Here is a 19,903-nt window from a genome sequence, read left to right as displayed (position 1 = left end):
TGCACAGTTGTGGGCAGAGAATTCTCCACGGGAATGTTGTTTGGGGTGGCTGAGCTTTGAAATAAGGAAGCAGAATGCAAAACGGCCCCATGCTTTTTGCACCAGAAGCGGGTGCAGGGTTAGAGAGAGATTTTTCTATGCTTCTAAGGGTATATAATAATAATACGATATTTATTGTGACTATGAGGGCACATTATGAAAAGTCTTTGTTCACCAGGTATTACCCCTAAATAATGTGATGTAAAACCATTTAATTACAACAAAGTTGTTCAAGAAATGTCACATCATATTCTGAAGGTGGTTTGGGATCTTCAGGGCACATTGCAGCGACTCCCACTTCACAAGTTGGTATAGTTCTCCATAGACAGTTGAGCCCCCTCAAGTATATTGTGTATTCCAGCAAAATATAAGCCATCTCCAGGAGTTATTCACTCAAGTGGCATAGTTTCAGTGCCAAAAGCTGGAAGGAAGGCCCACCGCAGTGGTGTCACTCACCCCCTGGACCTCAGCACTCAAGGTTACAGTGCCATTTGTGTGCAAAAAAGGACATACCCTAACCATGATGGCTGCCGCTTCTGTGAGCGGCATAGTCCAAGGGGTGAGACTTTTAAAGGATCAGTTCCTTGGAGGAGGAGGAAGCACATTTTGTAACTGCTTATTTTTAAAAAATGTTGAGCACATAAGAAGCAAGAATAGAGGCATGTAGAGCTAGCCCCCAAGCCACAATTCAACACCCCAACATCTTTAAGTCAGGAAACGCTTAGCAACTTTTCCCAGTGGAAAAATCCAACTCAGTCTGGCTGACATCCTGATAGCTGAAGCCCCACTGTGCCGCAGGAGCCGCCTTTTCCAGCTGAAAAGCTGAACTCGGCTCCACTGCTGGCTTGGCAGTGGGAGGGATTTGGAAGCTCTCTGGGCCACCTGAAAACATGTCCCTGAGAGTCACACAAAGGCTTGCTTGGTACATCCAACCTAGTTCGGTGACTGGTTTCAAATATTTCAAATGTGTAAACATAGTATAGGATGTGAAAATTGTTTTCCTTGCCAACCTCTAGATCAGTGTTGCCCAACCTGGGTTCCTCCAAATGTAACTGTACTACAACTCCCATCATCCCCAGCTATAATTTATTATGGCTGGGGATGCTGGGATTTGTAGTTCAGCAATGTCTAGAGGAACCCGGGTTGGGAACCACTGCTCTAGATGGTTAAAAGACTGGAAGATAGTTGACATCTTGCAAAATACCAGTTGACATTATACTGTCCATGAATTTGTCTTATTTTTTTCTAGTACTGACTGGTTGATACTTGGAACAAAAAGCTGGACTACACAGCCTAATCCAGGAATGCTGTTATGTCTGGTGGGAATATGTCTTTCAAGGTTCTTAATGTACTTTTTTTTTTTTTTGAGTCAGTACTTCTTGTAGGGTACAATGTTTGCTAGATTTCTACTTTGAACTAAGTTAACAGCACTAGAACTTTCAAATTAGCATCTGTGTTCTCAACACTAGTCTATTAGTTTGCCTTTGGCAGCTTTTATTCACAGTTGGTCACCTCAAATGTAAATCCAATTTATACTTCTTTCATATTCTTTTGCTCAATCCCTACTAGCAAGGCAGCACTCTTTCATCGTAAGCAAAGGCAATTATGCTTCGGTTACCATATTTCAGTTTCACATAAGCTGGTTATCTCCCTGAAAGGTGACAATGGTTGCAAATTGGAAAGCAAATATTTAGAATATGAGAGATGGTGGGGTAAGCTGTGATTGCTCAGAGATTGCTTAAAAGAAAAAGTCAAAAGGAGGAGGGCATGTGAGAATTCAATGAAGACCACCTTCATCATTTTGTGATGCAAACACATGCTACAGTTTCTTACATTTTTATCCCACCCTCCTCCTCCTAAGGAGCTTAGAACAGCGTTTGTGGTCTTCCCTCCGTATTCTCTTTGTGCCCCATGAGATAGGTTCGCCTGAGAGATAGTGGCTGTCCCAAGGTCACCCAGTGACCGTCATGGCTCAATAGAGATTTGAACTTATTCATCTGACATTCTAGCCCACATTCTACACCACAGGAGAAGGTCCAAAGCTCAGTGTAGAAGACATGCTTTGCATGCAGAATCCCAAGGTCAGTCCTCGACATCTCCAAGTAAGACTGGGAAAGACTTGTTGAAAACCCAGAGAGACGTGCAGCCCCCATCACTGAAGATGATACTGATCTAGATGGACCAATGATCTTGCTCAGTTTAAGACAGTTTCATATGTTAAGTTGCTAAAGACTGCAGTGCATGGAAATTGTGTATATGTGTGGAAGCACCAGCACTGTTCTGATAACATTCACTTCTATATATCACGTTCAAAGCCAATGACAGCCCTGATGCATACATTTAGATACTGTAGCTGGTGCAGTCCTAAGTGAAGCGACCTTTCCTACATCCCCTTTAACACATTCATCATGCTCATTGTTAACGTGGGCTCCATGCAAATACTGATCACACAGAGACCCAATTGACATGATTTCCCCCCAACAAGGAGGGGGGATTACGTGCACTGGGCTCTGTACAATCAGGCCTTTGCATGAAGCACCTTGTTTACTTAAAACATTTTTGGATGCCATGGAAAGGAGGATCAAGCTTGCTGGACCAGGAGGACAGTGTTCTTCTTCCAGATACAGGTATATGGACATGAGGTTCCCCTAAGTAGTCATGAGTTCTTTAAAGGAGATATGGAAACTTGCATAGGGACGGACTAGACACACAGTCCTAAATTTGACTGACAATAAATAGAACACACTGAAAATAGACACACACTCAGTCCTAAATTAACTCGATCTATCATATAACTGGGGCAACTGTAAAACATGGGTGAGAACGGCCACCACCACCATCCAACACTTTCTGTTCAACTCCTGCATTCTTCAGCCTCCTTACTGTTTTTTCCATTGGTCTCAGACTCATCACTCATCCAGGCACATTACAGTGCTTTATCACCCCTTTGATCCTGGCTATTCACCCCAAGAGAAAAACTAGGTCCAGAAAATTGCATATAGCAGGCAACCGTTCACTTGTTCAGCCCCACAAAGATGTATAGTCCTAATTGCCAAATGACTTTCCATCTTGATAACCAAAAAAATGGCAATATTCCTCCATTATATGAAACAAATTGTGGGGAAGCCACCTTTCAAATCTATGAAGCTGCCTTGTTCTGAGTGAGACCCACAGGTATGTCTCAGTACTGTCTAGACTGATTGGCAGCAGCCTGCTAGTTCCAGCGCCACCTGGAGATGCCAGGAACTGAACTTGGAGCCTTCAATCTGAAAAGCAGGTGCTCTGCCTCTGAGCAACAGACCATCTACATCTTTGTTTCTTTTCATCCTCAGAAGACCTCCCTTGTCACATTTGACAGGCCCCTTAAGGAAGGATGTTTTAAAGCTCACAAGGAGATATTAAACATTCAGATACCATTGATAACTGTATCACACAGGGAGGCTGTTCTCACAACCAGCCTAACCCAGCCTGGGGCATCCCAGCTGGGGTTAGGCTGGTCGTGAGAAGCAGTAGGCTCCTCACAGATTCCTCCTGTTTTCCTCTTACGAAACCTGGCTGTTAGCTGAGGCTAAGGGTGCACTTGCAACCTTATCCCAGCTACTGGGTATCGTGGATCTCCTCAGGCTGAGTTCAGCCTGAAGGAACACAGAAACAGGCACATAAAGAGCCTGACACAAGTGTCATGCATTGTATTGTGGGGTATCCAGAGGCCGGAACAAGAAGGTCCAGCCCCAGATCCTTCCACTCTGTACCGTGCCTCATGGAGCAGGGCTGCCTGTCTGTCCATCTTTGGCATGCCTCTCCTGTGCCCAGGCACGCCAAAGATGGACAGTTTGGTCATTTGTGGGGGAAGGTAGGTTAAGAGCATCCTTCCCCCCAACCCCATGCCCTCCCAGCCCACCCCGGCAATCATGAGAATCACCTCATGGTGTGATCATAATCACTTGGTAGGATGATACTCTCAAGACAAGACAAGAGTGCAAAACCAATCAGTGCAATACTGATTAACTGGAAAGTTGCCTGTAAAATCTCACAGAATCCACAACATGTTTTCAGTGTGCATGCTTTCTTCCTCTGGGTAAACTCAACCTGAATAGCAACTTGATCATCATAGATTCTAGCAAGGGCAATCTGGTGCTTGTAATTCTACTGAGTTATTAATTATTGTTTATTTTATTGATTTATATAATGTTTTCAACAGAAAGGTTGTCAAAGCAGTTTACATAGAAAATGAATAGTATGGTTCGCTATCCCAAAAGGGCTCACATTCTGAAAAATATGTATATACGTCCTATTTACTAAGGAGCAAGGCCCATTCGGTCACCTTAAGTGGCACAGAGGGGAAATGCTTGAGTAACAAGCAGAAGGTCACAGGGCTCTGTGGGCGCCAGGAGTCAAAATCGACTTGACAACACACTTTACCTTTAAGGCCCATTCAAGATAATGGGATTTAGTTCTGATTAAGCATGCCTAGGATCAGAGTATTAGTCATAAAAAAGGCTGGTCTGCCCAAGCCTGGATGTTGTGACAGCTTTGCCCTCTTTTCTTTTTGTTGATGGGTCTGGCTCACATCCTGGTTGTCATATTTATAGGCTGACTCAGATAACCAAGCTGCTCAAGTGCAAGGCATCATCCTGAGGCAACTTTGTAATTTGTATGGGCTCATGTGTTTCTCCAATAGCTTTGAGAAGGGGCATATTCTATGACACTGAAGCATCCCATCTAGACCAGGGATTCTCAGCATTGGGTCCCCAGATGTTATTGGACTTCAACTCCCATAATCCCCAACCAAAGGCCACTGGAGCTAGGGATTATGGGAGTTGAAGTCCAGTAACTTCTGGGGACCCAACGCTGAGAATCCCTGATCTAGACCACAGCCAAGTGTCACACAGCTATTCAGACTACGCATTGCCACAGAAAGACAGGGAAATGTGCCAACTATAGGAACATCACCAAAAGTGTGAGGAAAGCAGAGCTGTGGGGAACATGAGGCATCCTGACTTTATAGTGGAAAGTGACAACCAAAACTCACCAGTATTGATGAACTTTTAAAATAATGCTTGTTATACGTTTTAATCACACTAGTTCTTTAACCAGCATCCATCACACCATGTTGCAAAGTCAGTTCATCATGTTGGAAAGTTATTAGCGTTTCTAGTTTAAGAAATAATCCAAACCTCATTTCACTTGGCTTTCTGCTCTGCCTTGCATTAAGTTCCTTCTGCTAACACCAATTGCATTTGAAATTTTATGATTTGGATTTGCATAGTTATCATTTACCAATGCACTCTCTTTAATTGTACAATGCGTACCCTCTCCCACCCCATTATTAACTGTGATTTAATTAAATGGATCTCAGAATATTATTCACTCATTTATTCCACATGCTTCAGCCTCTGGATGTTCAGACCCCTTTCTTGTAGTTTGGGAAAGCTTCTTAATTTAGGCGTGGCATAATTCCAAAGCTGGAGTTTCAAAAGTGAAGAGGGACAAGGCTATTATGAGTATTGAAATTACCCTCATAGCAGCTGGTACTAAAGTTTCCTTTTACTTTGTACTATTACCCTTCCCATTTATTTTTAGGACCATTGAATCCTTGGGAAAAGGGCCTCTGAGATTTTCTCCCCACCTCATGAGACAACATGAATGCCAAACTCATCATGAGACCTGCTCACCCAACCTACTCAGAACTTCCATGTCGAGAGAGTCTAACAACTTTTGGTAACCTTCTGGGGTTCCATTTATTTTTCCCTGCAATGCACATTTTGCCTTTTAAGGCCACTTCACTTGTTCAGTTTTAAAATATGCCTAAAAATGGGCCACATGTACACATTAAATGAAATAAATTAATGAAACAGGTCATTGTTTACAAACATACTCCATTCTATTCATTTCATTTAAAATTACGCATTTTAAAATATGTTGTATATTTTAAAATTCAAAATTGTCAAGACACCACAGGCTAAAGTGGCTAAGAACAAATATTAAAACAAACATGCAAAGCACAATTTTTAAAGAAAGTTATTATAGCCAAAAAAGGCCATAATAATAAAAACTAGCAAGACTTCTCAAAGTAGTAAATTAAAAATACCGACAGCCAACAGGCAGAGAGGCTAGCAGAAGTATAAAGCCAAGGTTTAGCCAGACAGCTGAAGGTCGAGAGGGTCAGGGCCTCATGGGCCTTCTGGGAGGGTATTCAACAAAGCTGGTGCCATTACAGGCAAGGCAAGGCAAGGCAAGGCTTTTGTTGGGGAACCTCTGCCAAATCTCCTTGGACAGAGGCACACTGAGCAGAGCTGATGATGTTGAAGAGTGCAGGAGGTGGCCAGTGCTATACATGTATAGTTTAGGGTTGCCAGGTCAGAAGTACAGGAGAAACTCAATATTCTCAGACTCTACACCCGCGGATTTGCATATCCGTGGCCAGGTGATAGAGAACCCACCTCGGCATACGTGGAAAAACCCATGGGAAAAACACGTCAGCCTCGCATATCCGTGGGATGGGAGTGGCCGGAAATGACCACGGAGGACATTTCTGTTGGGGGTAGTTACTTATATAGCAGAGTATTTCAGGAGCTAACTCACTCCCATTACAGCAAGAAGTTAACAGGGTCTCAGGGTCAACAGCTTGTAAATGATAAACATGGAGATTCATGTAAGGTAAACTAATCTGCTTTATTCAGAAGTACATGATGACAGGAAAAGACCTATATCTAACTTCTGACTACATGTTGGTCGGAGAGAGACCTATAGAAGCCTGGTGCTCCAAGCTGGAGCTAGAAGCATTCTGAGAAAAAGAAGTGGTAAGTCACTCCCCGGAAGTTCCTGAGTACATTCTATCCATAGAGGGGTCATAGAGACAAACAGGAAAGATAAGGAGATCCTAACATCTATCTGTACTCCCAATGCCCCTAGTCATCATTAGGGTTACTGGTGCAAAAGGTCAATGCCCTCCGAAGCTGGATCTCCAACAATTTCCAGCTGCCATTTTGTGTTTCAGAGCCTCAAAATGGCTGTCTTAAAAGTGGGGGGACATGATTTTCAGCCACTTTTCGGCCAATTTGAAAGCATTTGAGGGCACAGAGCAACTCGGGAGAGCAGCTAAGATGGTAGGCAGCTTCCCCCGCCACACACACAAATTCAATGTTTTAACAAGGTTTTCCGGAAACTGGGAACCTAATCCCCAATTTCCCATTGCCCCAATGACTCGATATTTGTGGTTTCTGTATCTTCTGTTGTAGTGTGAGTCCTCCTGTATCTCAAAATGTGAGACTCCAAAGATGGAGTCTGGTGACATCACAAGTTTGCCCATTACGGAATGATTGAGATGCAGCCCTGTGTAGGGATGTGCACGGAACCAGTTCAGAGGCCCTTCATGGACCTCCAAACCGGTTCAAGTTCCACCAGTTCAAAGGCAGCAGGGGTCTCTCTTTAAAAGCGGGGGAGGGTGCACTTACCACACCCGCTGCTTTTCCCCCTCCAGCATCCATATTTTGCAAAGCCGATCGGGGCGGCAGCATACCTTCCTGCTGCCCCATTGCCCTCGTCTTCCGGTAACACTGGCATTATGGAATTGAAGATCCAGGGTGCAGACCTCAATACAAATTGAAGGTACAATTCTTTGTCCAGGGAGAGAAACCATGGGTCCATTTTTTGCCCAAATTGCAGTTACCACATTTGGACATACAGTTTCCAAAACCAGAGGTGGGGGCCTCTGATTTCATATTACATGCAAATGCAGCCCCTAAGCTTTACAGGCAGATTTTCTCCGAATTGTTTTTGTAGGTTGTGTGGGCTGCTGTAATTAGACTAGGTTGTTCACAGCATAGGTTTGTTGCAGTACATATTTTGCTAGAAATAAAATATGGCAACATTAGTGTGGTGAGTCACCAATGTCATTTCTGAAGCCTTTTTTTGCAAGCAATTGTATTCAGTGTACTGCATTTATAGCCATAGTGGGAGAAGGGTTGGCAAAAGCATGCCCTGAAAAAGTGATCAAGAGCTTAGCTTCCAAGTGCCTTCCCAAAGGCATTTTAAACTTGATGATCTAGCTGAAGACAAACCTCCAGAACCCGAGTCTGAAGCTGAAAACCTACAATTTGGCAACCTGACACTCGCCATGGAACTCAGGCTGGCCATCTGGCAAATGCAGAGATTTGCGTATTATTTGTGAAGCTACCCTTTGTGTCTGGAAAGGAGCCAAGAGGACATGCGAGTCTCTCAACACAGTTAAAAGTGGTGACCTGGGATCCAAATAAGAGCACAACTGACCCCATGTACCCAATGGGGCTTTGTGCCATGCAACTGTCACCCATGCCACATGGGAAATAGCTTTTGAAATTGAGGACATTTCAGTTTATGGTTGCTGATCAAAAGGAGAAAAATCTTGTGGGGGAGTCCAGAACTTGGGGGAGGAGCACACACTTTACACCAGGGCTGCACAATTGCAGATGCTGGACTACAACTCCCATCAGCCCTGACTATTAGCCACTGTGGCTGGAGCTGCTGGGACTCATAATCCAACAGCAGCTGGAGGACTGGCAAGTTATGCAGTCGTGCTTTACACATTTAAGGGCCCTGGCATTCAATGATCAGGTGGTAGGAATGACCTCTGCCTGAGCCAAGAGAATTCACAGTAGACAAACCTGGACTATATGAGGCCAGTGATCTGAATTGGATAAAGTCCCTTTCAGAGAAATCAAGAATTCCCCCAAGCTCAAACCCCCAGGAATACCTAAAGTAGCTTTTTGGATCCTGGCTCTAGTTTTTGCTTTCATGGTTTCTGTAATTACTCAGGTCAGGGAAGCTAGGGAGCCCGTTCAGCTTCTCTCAAGCTCTGGAGAACACTATTTGAATCTAGGCCCATTTCTCATCCTCCGACTAGCAGCAATAGTTATTCATTAGGGCTTGGATCCAAGTGTGCCCTTTTGCCAATAGAAAGCGGCTTGTAAAAAGGCTTTTTCCAGTGCAGTAGAAAAATGTCCCATGAAAGAAGGAGTGCAATCCCCCAATACATATGTATTTTCTCCTCCTAGCCAAGCTGTTGGAGCCAAACATCTTGAGCAGAAGAACATTTGTGAAAGGGGACTTTCCCAGCCCCTCGTTCCCACTGTGGCTCCCTATGCCTCCGAAATAACCATTCTCAAGGGTCAGAGGCCTGCAAGAACAGAAGGGCACGGGGCACTGTGGGCAGCGGAGGTAGCGAGCGGCCAGAATCTGCAATCATCTGTTACCTGATTATATATAAATTTAACTAAGTACATCTTAGGAGCACACCTAATGCAAGTGTTTATGGCTTAAGAAAAATCCATAAATGAAGCAAAATACATGTTTAAAAACTGTCAGAATTTAAGTTAACTGGGAACAATTTGCTTTCCACACTGGCTAGCAGCCAAATCAGCAAAAGAATTGCTCATTTAGCTTAGAGAGGAAACTGGCCTCGTTTTTTCCAAGGCTGCTTAACTGTGCCAGAAGTGAGCCAATTAGCTGCAGACCTAATCAGGATTTACCACCCAAATTGTTAAACGTATTGCCTTCCCTTCCCTCAGTGAATAAAATGAGCTCCCATTAGTGCTTCACACACATTTGTCAAGAATAGAGCCTAATCTAGAGATTTGTAGCACCTACAAAGCCTCTAATGTGCACCTGAAGCTGCCCCTGCCCACAAGGTCTCCCCCCATGAATCCCCTTTGCATGGAAAAGAATTGAGCTGGATGCCTATGCAGAAGCTGAGTATGTGCATGAGAGCGAGCGAGCGAGCAAACACATACACACACACACACAGTGTTAGACAGCAAAGCAGAAAGACAAATTCCCATTGGGAAAGTGATATGAATGGTTTAGTGCACTAAAAACAATCAAGTCTTACACGTCTGGGGGCGTGTCTATCTATCTATATTAACCTTTTCCAAGCATCAGGTACCTCTTCCTTCTCCTTCTAGGACTCTGTTAAATTTTTGCCCATTTCATTATTTGGGACAAAAGGAGGGAGAGGTTGCTGCCACTGCTTAGTTGACTTTTTAAAAACTGGGTTCTTTTTACTCAGAATACATACCCCAGTTGGGGAACATATAAATGAATATGATGATGTTATATACCACCACCAGATTTGGAATTGCGTGGACAATGGTTTTAGAATCTCACGCTGAAAGGGCAAACACTTTGACCTGCCTTGGGTGAAACCCCCTTTTAAAAAAAGTCACAAAAAGGCTACATTTGCTCCTGCTAAGTCTTCGCATTTCTTTTCTGCCCAGCCCTAGTTTCATCGGAGGAGAAAAATATCTTGTATTTTTATACAACACAACTAATTACAATATGTGCTCCTATTCCATGCCTTAATATGTCTACATAAAACATCAGGCCATAATGAAGATAATTGAAAGTATGACTTCCATCAATATTTAATTAGCATTTGGTGCTAACTCATTATTTTGGTACAATTTGACATCTTGTGGTGCCTTGCACATATTTCATTCCACTTTTTTATTGGTAGAGCATAAGCAAATTTAGACATATGTACACCTTCCCGGAGGCTTAGAGGACACACTATGAACTATGACAAAATGTGATTGACATTTTAATCTACTGGAGAATATGAAAACATAACATATAGAATGCTGGAAAAATGCATTTAGTTTCACAACAGAGGAAATATACTTTACTAAACAAACATTCTCAGAACACATTTGCGTCCTCATGATTATCAAGCTTGATTAGCTATTGAAACTACTGATTATTTATACATCCTTTGATAACCCATCACATTATGAAGTAAATACATTTGATAGACAGTGCAATCAATAAAACAGAAAATATTTCTAGCCAACTTTGGTTTCACACATGGCTGTTCGAACAAGCTGCAAGGTTACCCATTCCAGAAAAGAGGTAACATCATAAGGTGAAGATATTGCTTAAAAAATAGCCAAGGAAGTTCAAGGAAGAGGAAAGAGAGGTTCAGTATACATACATTTGTATATCAATACAAACAGGGGACTGATTTGGCCGATACATCTGACTGACCTGCCCACCATCAGTTATAGACACACAGGCACATGTTCTGCTTTCCTTCCTTGTATGCCTGTCTGTTTTTCATAATTGTGCAGAAAAGTCCATCTGAACTATTCATCTCACTTAACTTAGATAAATACTACTTTAAAGTAGTATTTAAATTGTATGTGATGGGATAGTTTAGGCATGTTGGATCCAAACATTTTGAGCAGAAGAAAATTTGTAGAAGTGGACTTTCCCAACTCCTCCTCCCCACTTTGCATATGATCCCAAGGAGGGAGTGGGGTTCACACATTCATCTCCACAACTCTATGGTGGGCACTCTCAGACAGACATCATCTTAAAGAAATCATCCTGTTTGTTCATAAACCTACATATTTCTGATATGGACAGTTACTATACTAGGTGGCATTTGGGGGAAACACACTGCCCCTTGGACAGATGCACTAGGCCAAAATTCATCATCAGATGCATCTAACAATTGATTGAGGGTGTCCTTGTTGAATTTCTGCCTGGACACAGTCTTCCCCACCAGAATGTCAAATTGAAAGACCAGTATAAGAGACAGGTCTGTACAAAGTCTCTCCTACTTAACATGTCACAAAAGTTAAAGTGAACAACTTCTCGCTATTTCCATGCTTATTACTGCATGAGTGCAGGTAAGCACATTTCCTCTCACCCCACATCAATAATTTATTTGTTGTTGTTGTTTTTTACACAGTCAGACAGGTGTTATTGACTGGTTTGTTTTATCCAGACATCAAGTCCTTTCCAAGGACCTGGGATGGCTGAATTTTATTATCAATGATGTTGCTGTTATTATTACATATATCGTCGCAGAATATAGGCTGTTCCCAGTAAAGTTGCTTTTTGTAATTGGCTGGTGGTGATTTCTGAGGCCCCTATGGTGTTGAGGTGCTCTTCAAGTTGTTTTGGAATTGCACCTAGGGCGCCAGTTACCACTGGGATTATTTTGGTCTTCTTCTGCCACAGCCTTTCAATTTCAATTTGCAGATCTTTGTATTTTGTGATTTTTTCTATTTCTTTTTCTTCTATTCTGCTATCCCCTGGTATTGCTATGTCGATTATTTTAACTTGTTTTTTCTTCTTCTCGACTACAGTTATATCTGGTGTATTGTGTGGCAGATGTTTGTCTCTTTGTTGTCGGAAGTCCCATAATATTTTTGCATCTTCATTTTCTACCACTTTTTCAATTTTATTGTCCCACCAATTTTTGGCTACAGGTAGCTTGGTTTTTTTGCAGATGTTCCAGTGTATCATCCCTGCTACCTTGTCATGCCTTTGTTTGTAGTCAGTCTGTGCAATCTTTTTACAACAGCTGTTTAGGTGGTCCACTGTTTCATCTGTTTCTTTACAAAGGCGGCACTTGCTGTTTGATGTTTTTTTTTTGACTTTTGCTCTTATTGCATTTGTTCTTAGTGCCTGTTCTTGTGCAGCCAGTATTAAACCCTCTGTTTCTTTCTTCAAGTTGCCATTCTTAAGCCATTACCAGGTCTTGGTGATGTCTGATTTTCCACTTATATTGTGCAAATATTGACCATGAAGGGGCTTATTTTTCCATTTTTCTGCTCGGTTCTTGACTTGTTCTTTCTTGTAGGCCTGTTTTCTTTCATTGGTGTTGAATAGTTTTGCGTTATTGACCATTTGAAGTGCATCTTCTTCACTCTCATTGATATATTCTTCAAGGCCTCTTTTCTCCTACTCTACTGTTTGATGGACTTGCAGCATTCCTCTTCCACCTGAGCTGCGAGGGAGGTAGAGCCTATGTACATCACTGCGGGGGTGCAGAGCATGATTGATGGTTATGATTTTCCTGGTCTTACGATCTAGCGTCTCTAGCTCTGCCTGGGTCCAGTCTATTATTCCTGCAGTGTATCTGATAACAGGTATAGCCCAGGTGTTTATGGCTTGTATGGTGTTCCCACCATTGAGTTCGGACTTGAGAGGATTTTTCTAACTCTCCTGATGTATTCACTTCCCATTTTTCTTTTAACTTCAGTGTATGCAATGTTATCAGCCTGGAGAATGCCCAAGTATTTGTAATGTTCTTTCTCTTCCAGGTTCTTGATGTTGCTTCCATTGGGCAGTTCTATTCCTTCTGTTTTTGTTATTTTCCCTCTGTTCATTATTAATGCAGCACACTTGTCTAGTCCAAACTCCATTGCTATATCGCTACTGAATATACGGACAGTGTTTAGCAGTGATTAAATTTCTGACTGGGTCTTTCCATACAGCTTCAGATCGTCCATGTACAGCAGATGGTTGATTTTACCTGATGTTTTAGATGTTTGGTATCCGCGGCCTGTTTTGTTTAGTATTTGTGAAAGTGGAGTCATGGTGATTAAAAACAACAGAGGGGATAGTGAGTCCCCTTGGAAAATACCTCTTCTAATGCTAACCTGTCCAACTGTCTCGCCATTGATTGTTAACTGTGTACTCCACATGCTCATTGCTTAAAAAAAAATAAATATCTGAATGTTTTTGCTGACACCAGTTGTTTCTAAACAGTTTAGTATCCGTATGAGGCAATGAGTCAAAGGCCTTCTTGTAGTCAGTCCATGCAACACTTAGATTTGTTTTTCTTCTCCTGCAATTTTATAAAATCATTTTGTCAATCAGCAGCTGGTCTTTTGTGCCTCTGGTGTTCAGGCAGTTTCCTTTCTGTTTCAACTGGAAGCTGCTTATTAGTTAATAATAAGTGTTGCATCACTTCATCTGCTATTATTCCAGTTAATAATTTGAACATGGTTGTCAGGCAGGTTATCAGTCTATAATTACTTGGAACTGCACCTTTTTCTGGGTCTTTCATTATGAGATGAGTTTTCCCAGTTGTTAGCCATTGTTCAATATCACCTCCTTGCAAAATGTGATTGAACTGTTTTGATAGTTGTTTATGAAGGCTTGTTAGGTGTTTAAGCCAAAAGCCATGAAGTTCATCGTTGCCTGGCGCAGTCCAATTTTTAATTTTCTTTGCTCTTTCACTTATTAATTCTGGTGTTATTATTAGATCTTGCATTTGTTGGTTACATTTTTTGACCTCTTTCATCCAGCCTGCTTTTGTATTATAATCTATTGGATTGTCCCATAATTTCCCCCAGAATGGCACTGTTTCTTCTTTATTTGTTGTTTCTACGTTTCTTGCAGTTTCTCCTATGCTTTGGTAGAAACGTCTCTGATTCGACTGGAATTGGAGATTCTGCCTGTGTTGTGTAATTCTGGCTTCGTATCTGCTAATCTTCTTTGACACTGCTGTTATTTGCTGCTTTATTATTTCCAGAACTTCTCTAATTTTCCTTGAATCAAGATGGTATTTTTGGATTAAATGCTGTTTGGTGTTTTCATTCATCAGCTTCTTGTCTTTCATATCTTTCAATTTACTAGCATCTGATCTAAGTCTGGAGATTTTATTTTCTAATCCAGAGGCGTAACTAGGGAAAACGGCACCCGGGGCAAGCACTGAAATGGCGCCCCCCCCACCGCGCCCCCCGCCCCCCCAACATACTACATTATACTTAGGTTTTTCCTCACAAGGGCCCGCTGCCGCCGCCAAGCCAGGCCACTGACTGGCCGCCAGGCGCCAGCAAAGCAATGGGGGGAGGCGCAGGCACCGCGGAAGGGACCACTCGTGGGGAAGGGGGCACCGACGCGCTCCCTTGACTGCTCCAGCGCTGCTGCACTGAGCAGGAAACATTTGTATTAACAAAAAATTAAAAAAAAATTAAAAAATTGGGTCATGGCGGCGCCCCCCCCACGTGACCAGAAAAGATGGCGCCCGGGGCACGTGCCCCCCCTGCCCCCCCTATAGTTACACCTCTGTTCTAATCTAATCTTCCATTTAGGTGATGTACCACTTTCTTTTTTTACTGGTCCACTGATCTTATATCTGAGCTCTTCTGTTGTTATTGTTGCTGCACTTTACATTAGTTGGTTTGTTTCTTGCAAACTCTTGGTTGTTATTTCTGCAAGTGCAGCACTGACATCTTTTAATGCCTGAGCAAGTTGTTTTTTGGCAACTGTTTTTAGAGCTGGAAGTCGAACCCTGGTGGTTGTTTGGTTCATGTGCTCAGTTATGTTTTGCTTTAGTTCTTGTTGCTTTTCTGTTAAACGGCATTTGGGTTTTTGAGGTGAAGGCAAAGGGGAGGTTGCCTGGTTTTGATTTGGGAACAGTTCAGCAACAGTAGCATCCTCTATTTCCAACACCTCCTCCACCTGCGCCTGAGCAACTTCTTCAATTGGTGGTAATTCTTCTTCCATATCTTGAGCCTGTGTTGCTCTTTGCAGTTCTTCCAACTCAACTCCTGTGAATACTTTATTTCTTATTATGAATCTTCTCTGGTCTGCTAGCCTTTGTTCTGTTATTTCTGTATCTGGATGCTTCTCTTTCCAAATTTGGTACATTCTTTTAAAATAACCTCTTCTAGTTGGACTAGGCTTGTAATAGCAGATCATTATTTCCTTGTTGGCATTTTTCGTATGTTTTCCCCAGTTAAGCAACGTTTCTTCCAGTAACCCTGCAGTCTCCAGCCCTGGTTGCTCAACTGAAAATCCTGAGTCCTGTAGCCCACTTGCCACCAGATGTCCAGGGACTCCAGCACCTGGCGCAGTCCTTGTTGACCCAGGTGACGACCGATCCAGTATAGATGTATTAAAGTTCCATCTCACCATATTGTTGATGGGAGAGGCACTCTTCGTCTGACTCCTCTGGTGAGACCTGTCCAGTATGGTTGGACCTCTGTCATAGCTCTCACCTTCCTCAGAGCACGCAAGCCCCACATCCACACCAAGGTAGTGCCTCACTGGGGGTTGTTGTTGTTGCTGCTGCTGCTGCTGTTATCATTTATATCCCGCTCTTCCTCCAAGGAGCCCGGAGAGGTGTACTACATACTTAAGTTTCTCCTATTTTATCTTATTACATCTATCTCTACACACACTGCAAAATTATATTTGCAGTGTACCTTCATGAGTTTTTTATGTCTCCACATAGCTATGGATACTTAAAAAGATGAGTGGTAAGGAAGAGTCCCAATAGAACAGGGAAGGGGGTATACTCTAGAAGCCCAGCCCACCCTGTGGCTATGACACCCACTTAAACTATGTCCTGACAGCACCTGCCTCTCTCGTTCATTATGCTGAAACCTCAGTCCTAACTGGATTTCCCTGACCACAGTCTTTTCATTACTGATAGTACAACAGCAGGTAAGCTTAAGCTCAACTACAGTCAGGACATTTGACTGGAGTCACAATTATATCATACACATGCAAATTATTCATTGTACAGAAATTATTCTAAGTGTATTGAGTGCCCCATATAGAGAAGATATACCAAAAGATGTAGCAGGGAGATAAGTTATCTCTACATGGAAGCAGAGGTGCACCTAAGTAATTTTGGAGCCTGGACCTAAAGGCCTTTGGAGCCCACCCCCACCCCCTGCAAATTAAGCATCATCGTGCTCTGACAGGTGACTACACCTTCAAGGACTAAAGAGGATTTGGGGGCCCCTAGGGGCTGTCGAGGCCCTGGACTTTGGCCCTGAAGTCCAGAGGTAAGAGCACCTCTGCATGGAAGGCAATGGTGTGTTCCATGATGGCAAGTTGGGAAAGGATTGCAACACCTTCCGTATGTCATGTGGGCTTTGAATTCATTTCCCTAAAAACAGGAGCCACTCCTAAGAAGAGCAAATTGCTCTTAAAACAAAGGCATTTCACAATCAATTTGGGACGTAACATGGAACATAGGAAGCTGCCTTATATCGAGTCAGATCATTGGTTCATCTAGTTCACTACACTGACTGGCAGTGGCTCTCCAAGGCAGAGAGATCTTTCCTAGCTCCATCTGGAGATGCCAGAGAGTTAACCTGGGATCTTCTGCATGCAAAGCAGATGCTCTACTGCTGAACTACTGCCCCATCCCCCAAGGTGGCATACATGGATTTCCCATCCATGAATGGACCATACCAAGACCTGCTTAGCTTCAGCAAGTATCATGTGCTCTTAGACCATGATCTGGAACCCATGGTGTCAGATGCTTACAGGAAAAAGTCAAAAAAATAAAAATAAAAATAAAAACCCATCCCATTGGAATAGCCCAAGCCCCTTGCATGAGGTTAAGCAGGTTTTTAGATTATTTTTAAACAGCTGAATCATGCAGAAAGTTACATAGTGAAACACTATAGACACTTTTGGGGGCTTTGAAAAATATGCTAGAACAATATGCTTTCAGATTCTAGTGGCCTAATGTTTGGAGGACTGCGCCTACACTATTATTAAAGTGTAATAATAATATGATCCACTTGATCCACTTGTGGAACGCTCTGCCTCAGGATGTGGTGACAGCCAACAACCTGGATGGCTTTAAGAGGGGTTTGGATGACTTCATGGAGCAGAGGTCTATCAATGGCTACTAGTCGGAGGGCTGTAGGCCACCTCCTGCCTCAAGGGCAGGGTGCCTCTGAGTACCAGTTGCAGGGGAGTAATGGCAGGTGAGAGGGCATGCCCTCAGCTCCTGACTGTAGGCTCCCAATGGCATCTGGTGGGCCACTGTGTGAAACAGGATGCTGGACTAGATGGGCCTTGGGCCTGATCCAGCAGGGCTGTTCTTATGTTCTTATGTTCTTAAAGTCCTCTTAGAATTATTCAGTGTATCCATTCTTCACAGTAAGTGCTATGCATACATATACACTTGCATCCATTCTCTTAGCAGGAGGCAGGTCATTTAAAAATATTTCAGTATGTAGAAAATATTTTTTTTAAAAAAAATATAGAGTTCATTTTCTGGTTCTCACAGGTGTACAGAATACTTTCTCCTGTATCAACATCATCTGGTAGAAATGCCATTCTGCAAAGTACAGTACATTCAAGGTTTTGCTTTTGAGTAAACACACAACAAAAATCAGTCCTTGATGGTATATAGGTAATACAGCTGTCCTGTTATGGCCGCATCTTTGGCCATTCCAGATCCCTCTGGATGCTATAAGTCTTGAAGGTGTGTCCAATTCAGCAATTACTCCTTGGTCTAGCTTTTGTATAGCTTGTGTGCTGCTGTTAGTGCTCTACAGGTTTCCAAATGTGTTCTTATTGTCATCCAAATGTGACCATCTGTCTCGAGATTGATCACTGCAGTTGCTTCATCCAGAAGAAGGATTGGTTTTTTGCAGAGGAGAGCTCTGGCCAAGCAAACAAGCTGCCTTTGGCCAACGCTAAGGTTGTCTCCTCCTTCCGAGTCCTCATAATCCAACATAGCTGGCTAGTTGCTGAGAAGCCTCTTCAAATGGGACAGTTCAAGAGCTTTCCATATTTCTTCTTCAGACTATTTATTATATGGATCCAAATTCATTCAAAGTGTTCCAGAAAAAAAAGACAGGGTCCTGAGGCATTATGGTCAGCTTGGATCATAAGTCATAAAGACGAATCTCCAAGATTCCTAGCCCATCAATTGTGATTTCCCCCTCTGCAGCTTCAGGATTCTGAAGAGAGAAGGTCAATAGAGGATTTGCCAGCTCCTGTTCTTCCAACTGTCCCAACCTTTTCTCAACATTCAGACTGAGATCTTTCAACACCAGATCCAAGCCTTTCCTATATCTCATGGAATAGTTTGCAAATTGCACTTCTCCCTGGGTAGACCAGTCTTCTGATGGTCTTTTGTATTAAGTTATCAAAGGAGCCTCTGTTTCAGTTTCTGGATATTTGTTTACTCTTTCTGCAGCCACAATTTATTTATTTAGCATATTTGTATACCACCCACTACTGAAGTCTCTAGGCGGTTTACAACATTAAAACAAACCAAGAAATTTTAACACAATTTAAAATACATATAAGTTCAAATTATAATAGCTAAAACCTTCTAAATTCCTAAAAAACTTGGCGGAAGAGATGTGTCCTCAGTTGTTTCCTAAAGGTCAACAGGGATCGAGCAGCTCTAATCTCAGCAGGAAGTGCATTCCACAGCTCTGGGGCAACTACAGAGAAGGCTCTCCTTTGAGTCATCACTGGACAAGCCAGCAGAACCCTTAGACAAACTTCCCCTGAAGATTTTAATAGGCAGCAGGGTTTGTAATGAACAATGCCTTCTCAAACATGCTGGGCCAAGCCATTAAGAAAGAGCTTTATAGGTAATAACCAGTACTTTGTATTTTGCCCAGGAACCTATTGGTATCCAGTGTAGTTCTTTTAAAACTGGAGTAATATGGTATCTCCGGGATGGCCCAGAGACCAATCTGGCAGCAGCATTCTGCACCAATTGCCGTTTCTGGACTACGTACAAAGACAGTCCCACATAGAATGCATTGCAGTAGTCAAGCCTGGAGATTACCAGCATTAGGACCACTGTATCCTATGTTGCTGTATCCATGACAATGTTGCTTTCCAGGTCAGATATCATTTGTACCATGCAGTTCAGAACCATTGTCACCTGCAATGCATAGGATACTGAAAATCCAGCCAGCCCGGAGTTCTGCTTGTTTTTACTTATTTCAGCAAAAAGGGCTGGGGGAAAATACGACAGTTCCCTATCAAGTACTAGAGCATTACAGTTTTTGATCATATGCAATCAACACAAACTGTGTAGATTTGATTGACTATGAGGTGCTCAATCTCGTGCACATTAATCTACTTTCTATCCCCCTCCACTGGTGGCTACACTTGTGGCTACATTGATTTTCCCAATGCCAGAAGAGAAAGTTAGTCACCAATTCCCACTGAAATCAATGGGATAAACTAGATTGCGGAATGCGCTCCCTACTGAGTTACGATCCTCCCTATCTCTGGCCATTAAAAAAAAAAAAATTGAAAACCCATTTTTTTACCCAAGCCTTCTCAGGTTTTTAATTAAAAAGTACTG

At 42.6% G+C, this 19,903-nt stretch overlaps 1 pseudogene; it reads right to left on the bottom strand.

Annotated features, from left to right (window-relative positions):
* Nucleotides 1–17,831: 17,831 nt before the first annotated feature.
* On the bottom strand, nt 17,832–19,453 carry LOC128329992 (ATP-binding cassette sub-family C member 3-like; annotated as a pseudogene).
* Between the last annotated feature and the right edge of the window lie 450 nt (nt 19,454–19,903).

Source organism: Hemicordylus capensis, chromosome 1 (genome assembly GCF_027244095.1).
Source record: "Hemicordylus capensis ecotype Gifberg chromosome 1, rHemCap1.1.pri, whole genome shotgun sequence".
In the NCBI taxonomy this organism is placed as follows: domain Eukaryota; kingdom Metazoa; phylum Chordata; class Lepidosauria; order Squamata; family Cordylidae; genus Hemicordylus; species Hemicordylus capensis.
Note: the sequence above shows the minus strand (reverse complement) of the source record. Positions and strands in the feature narration are given on the sequence as shown.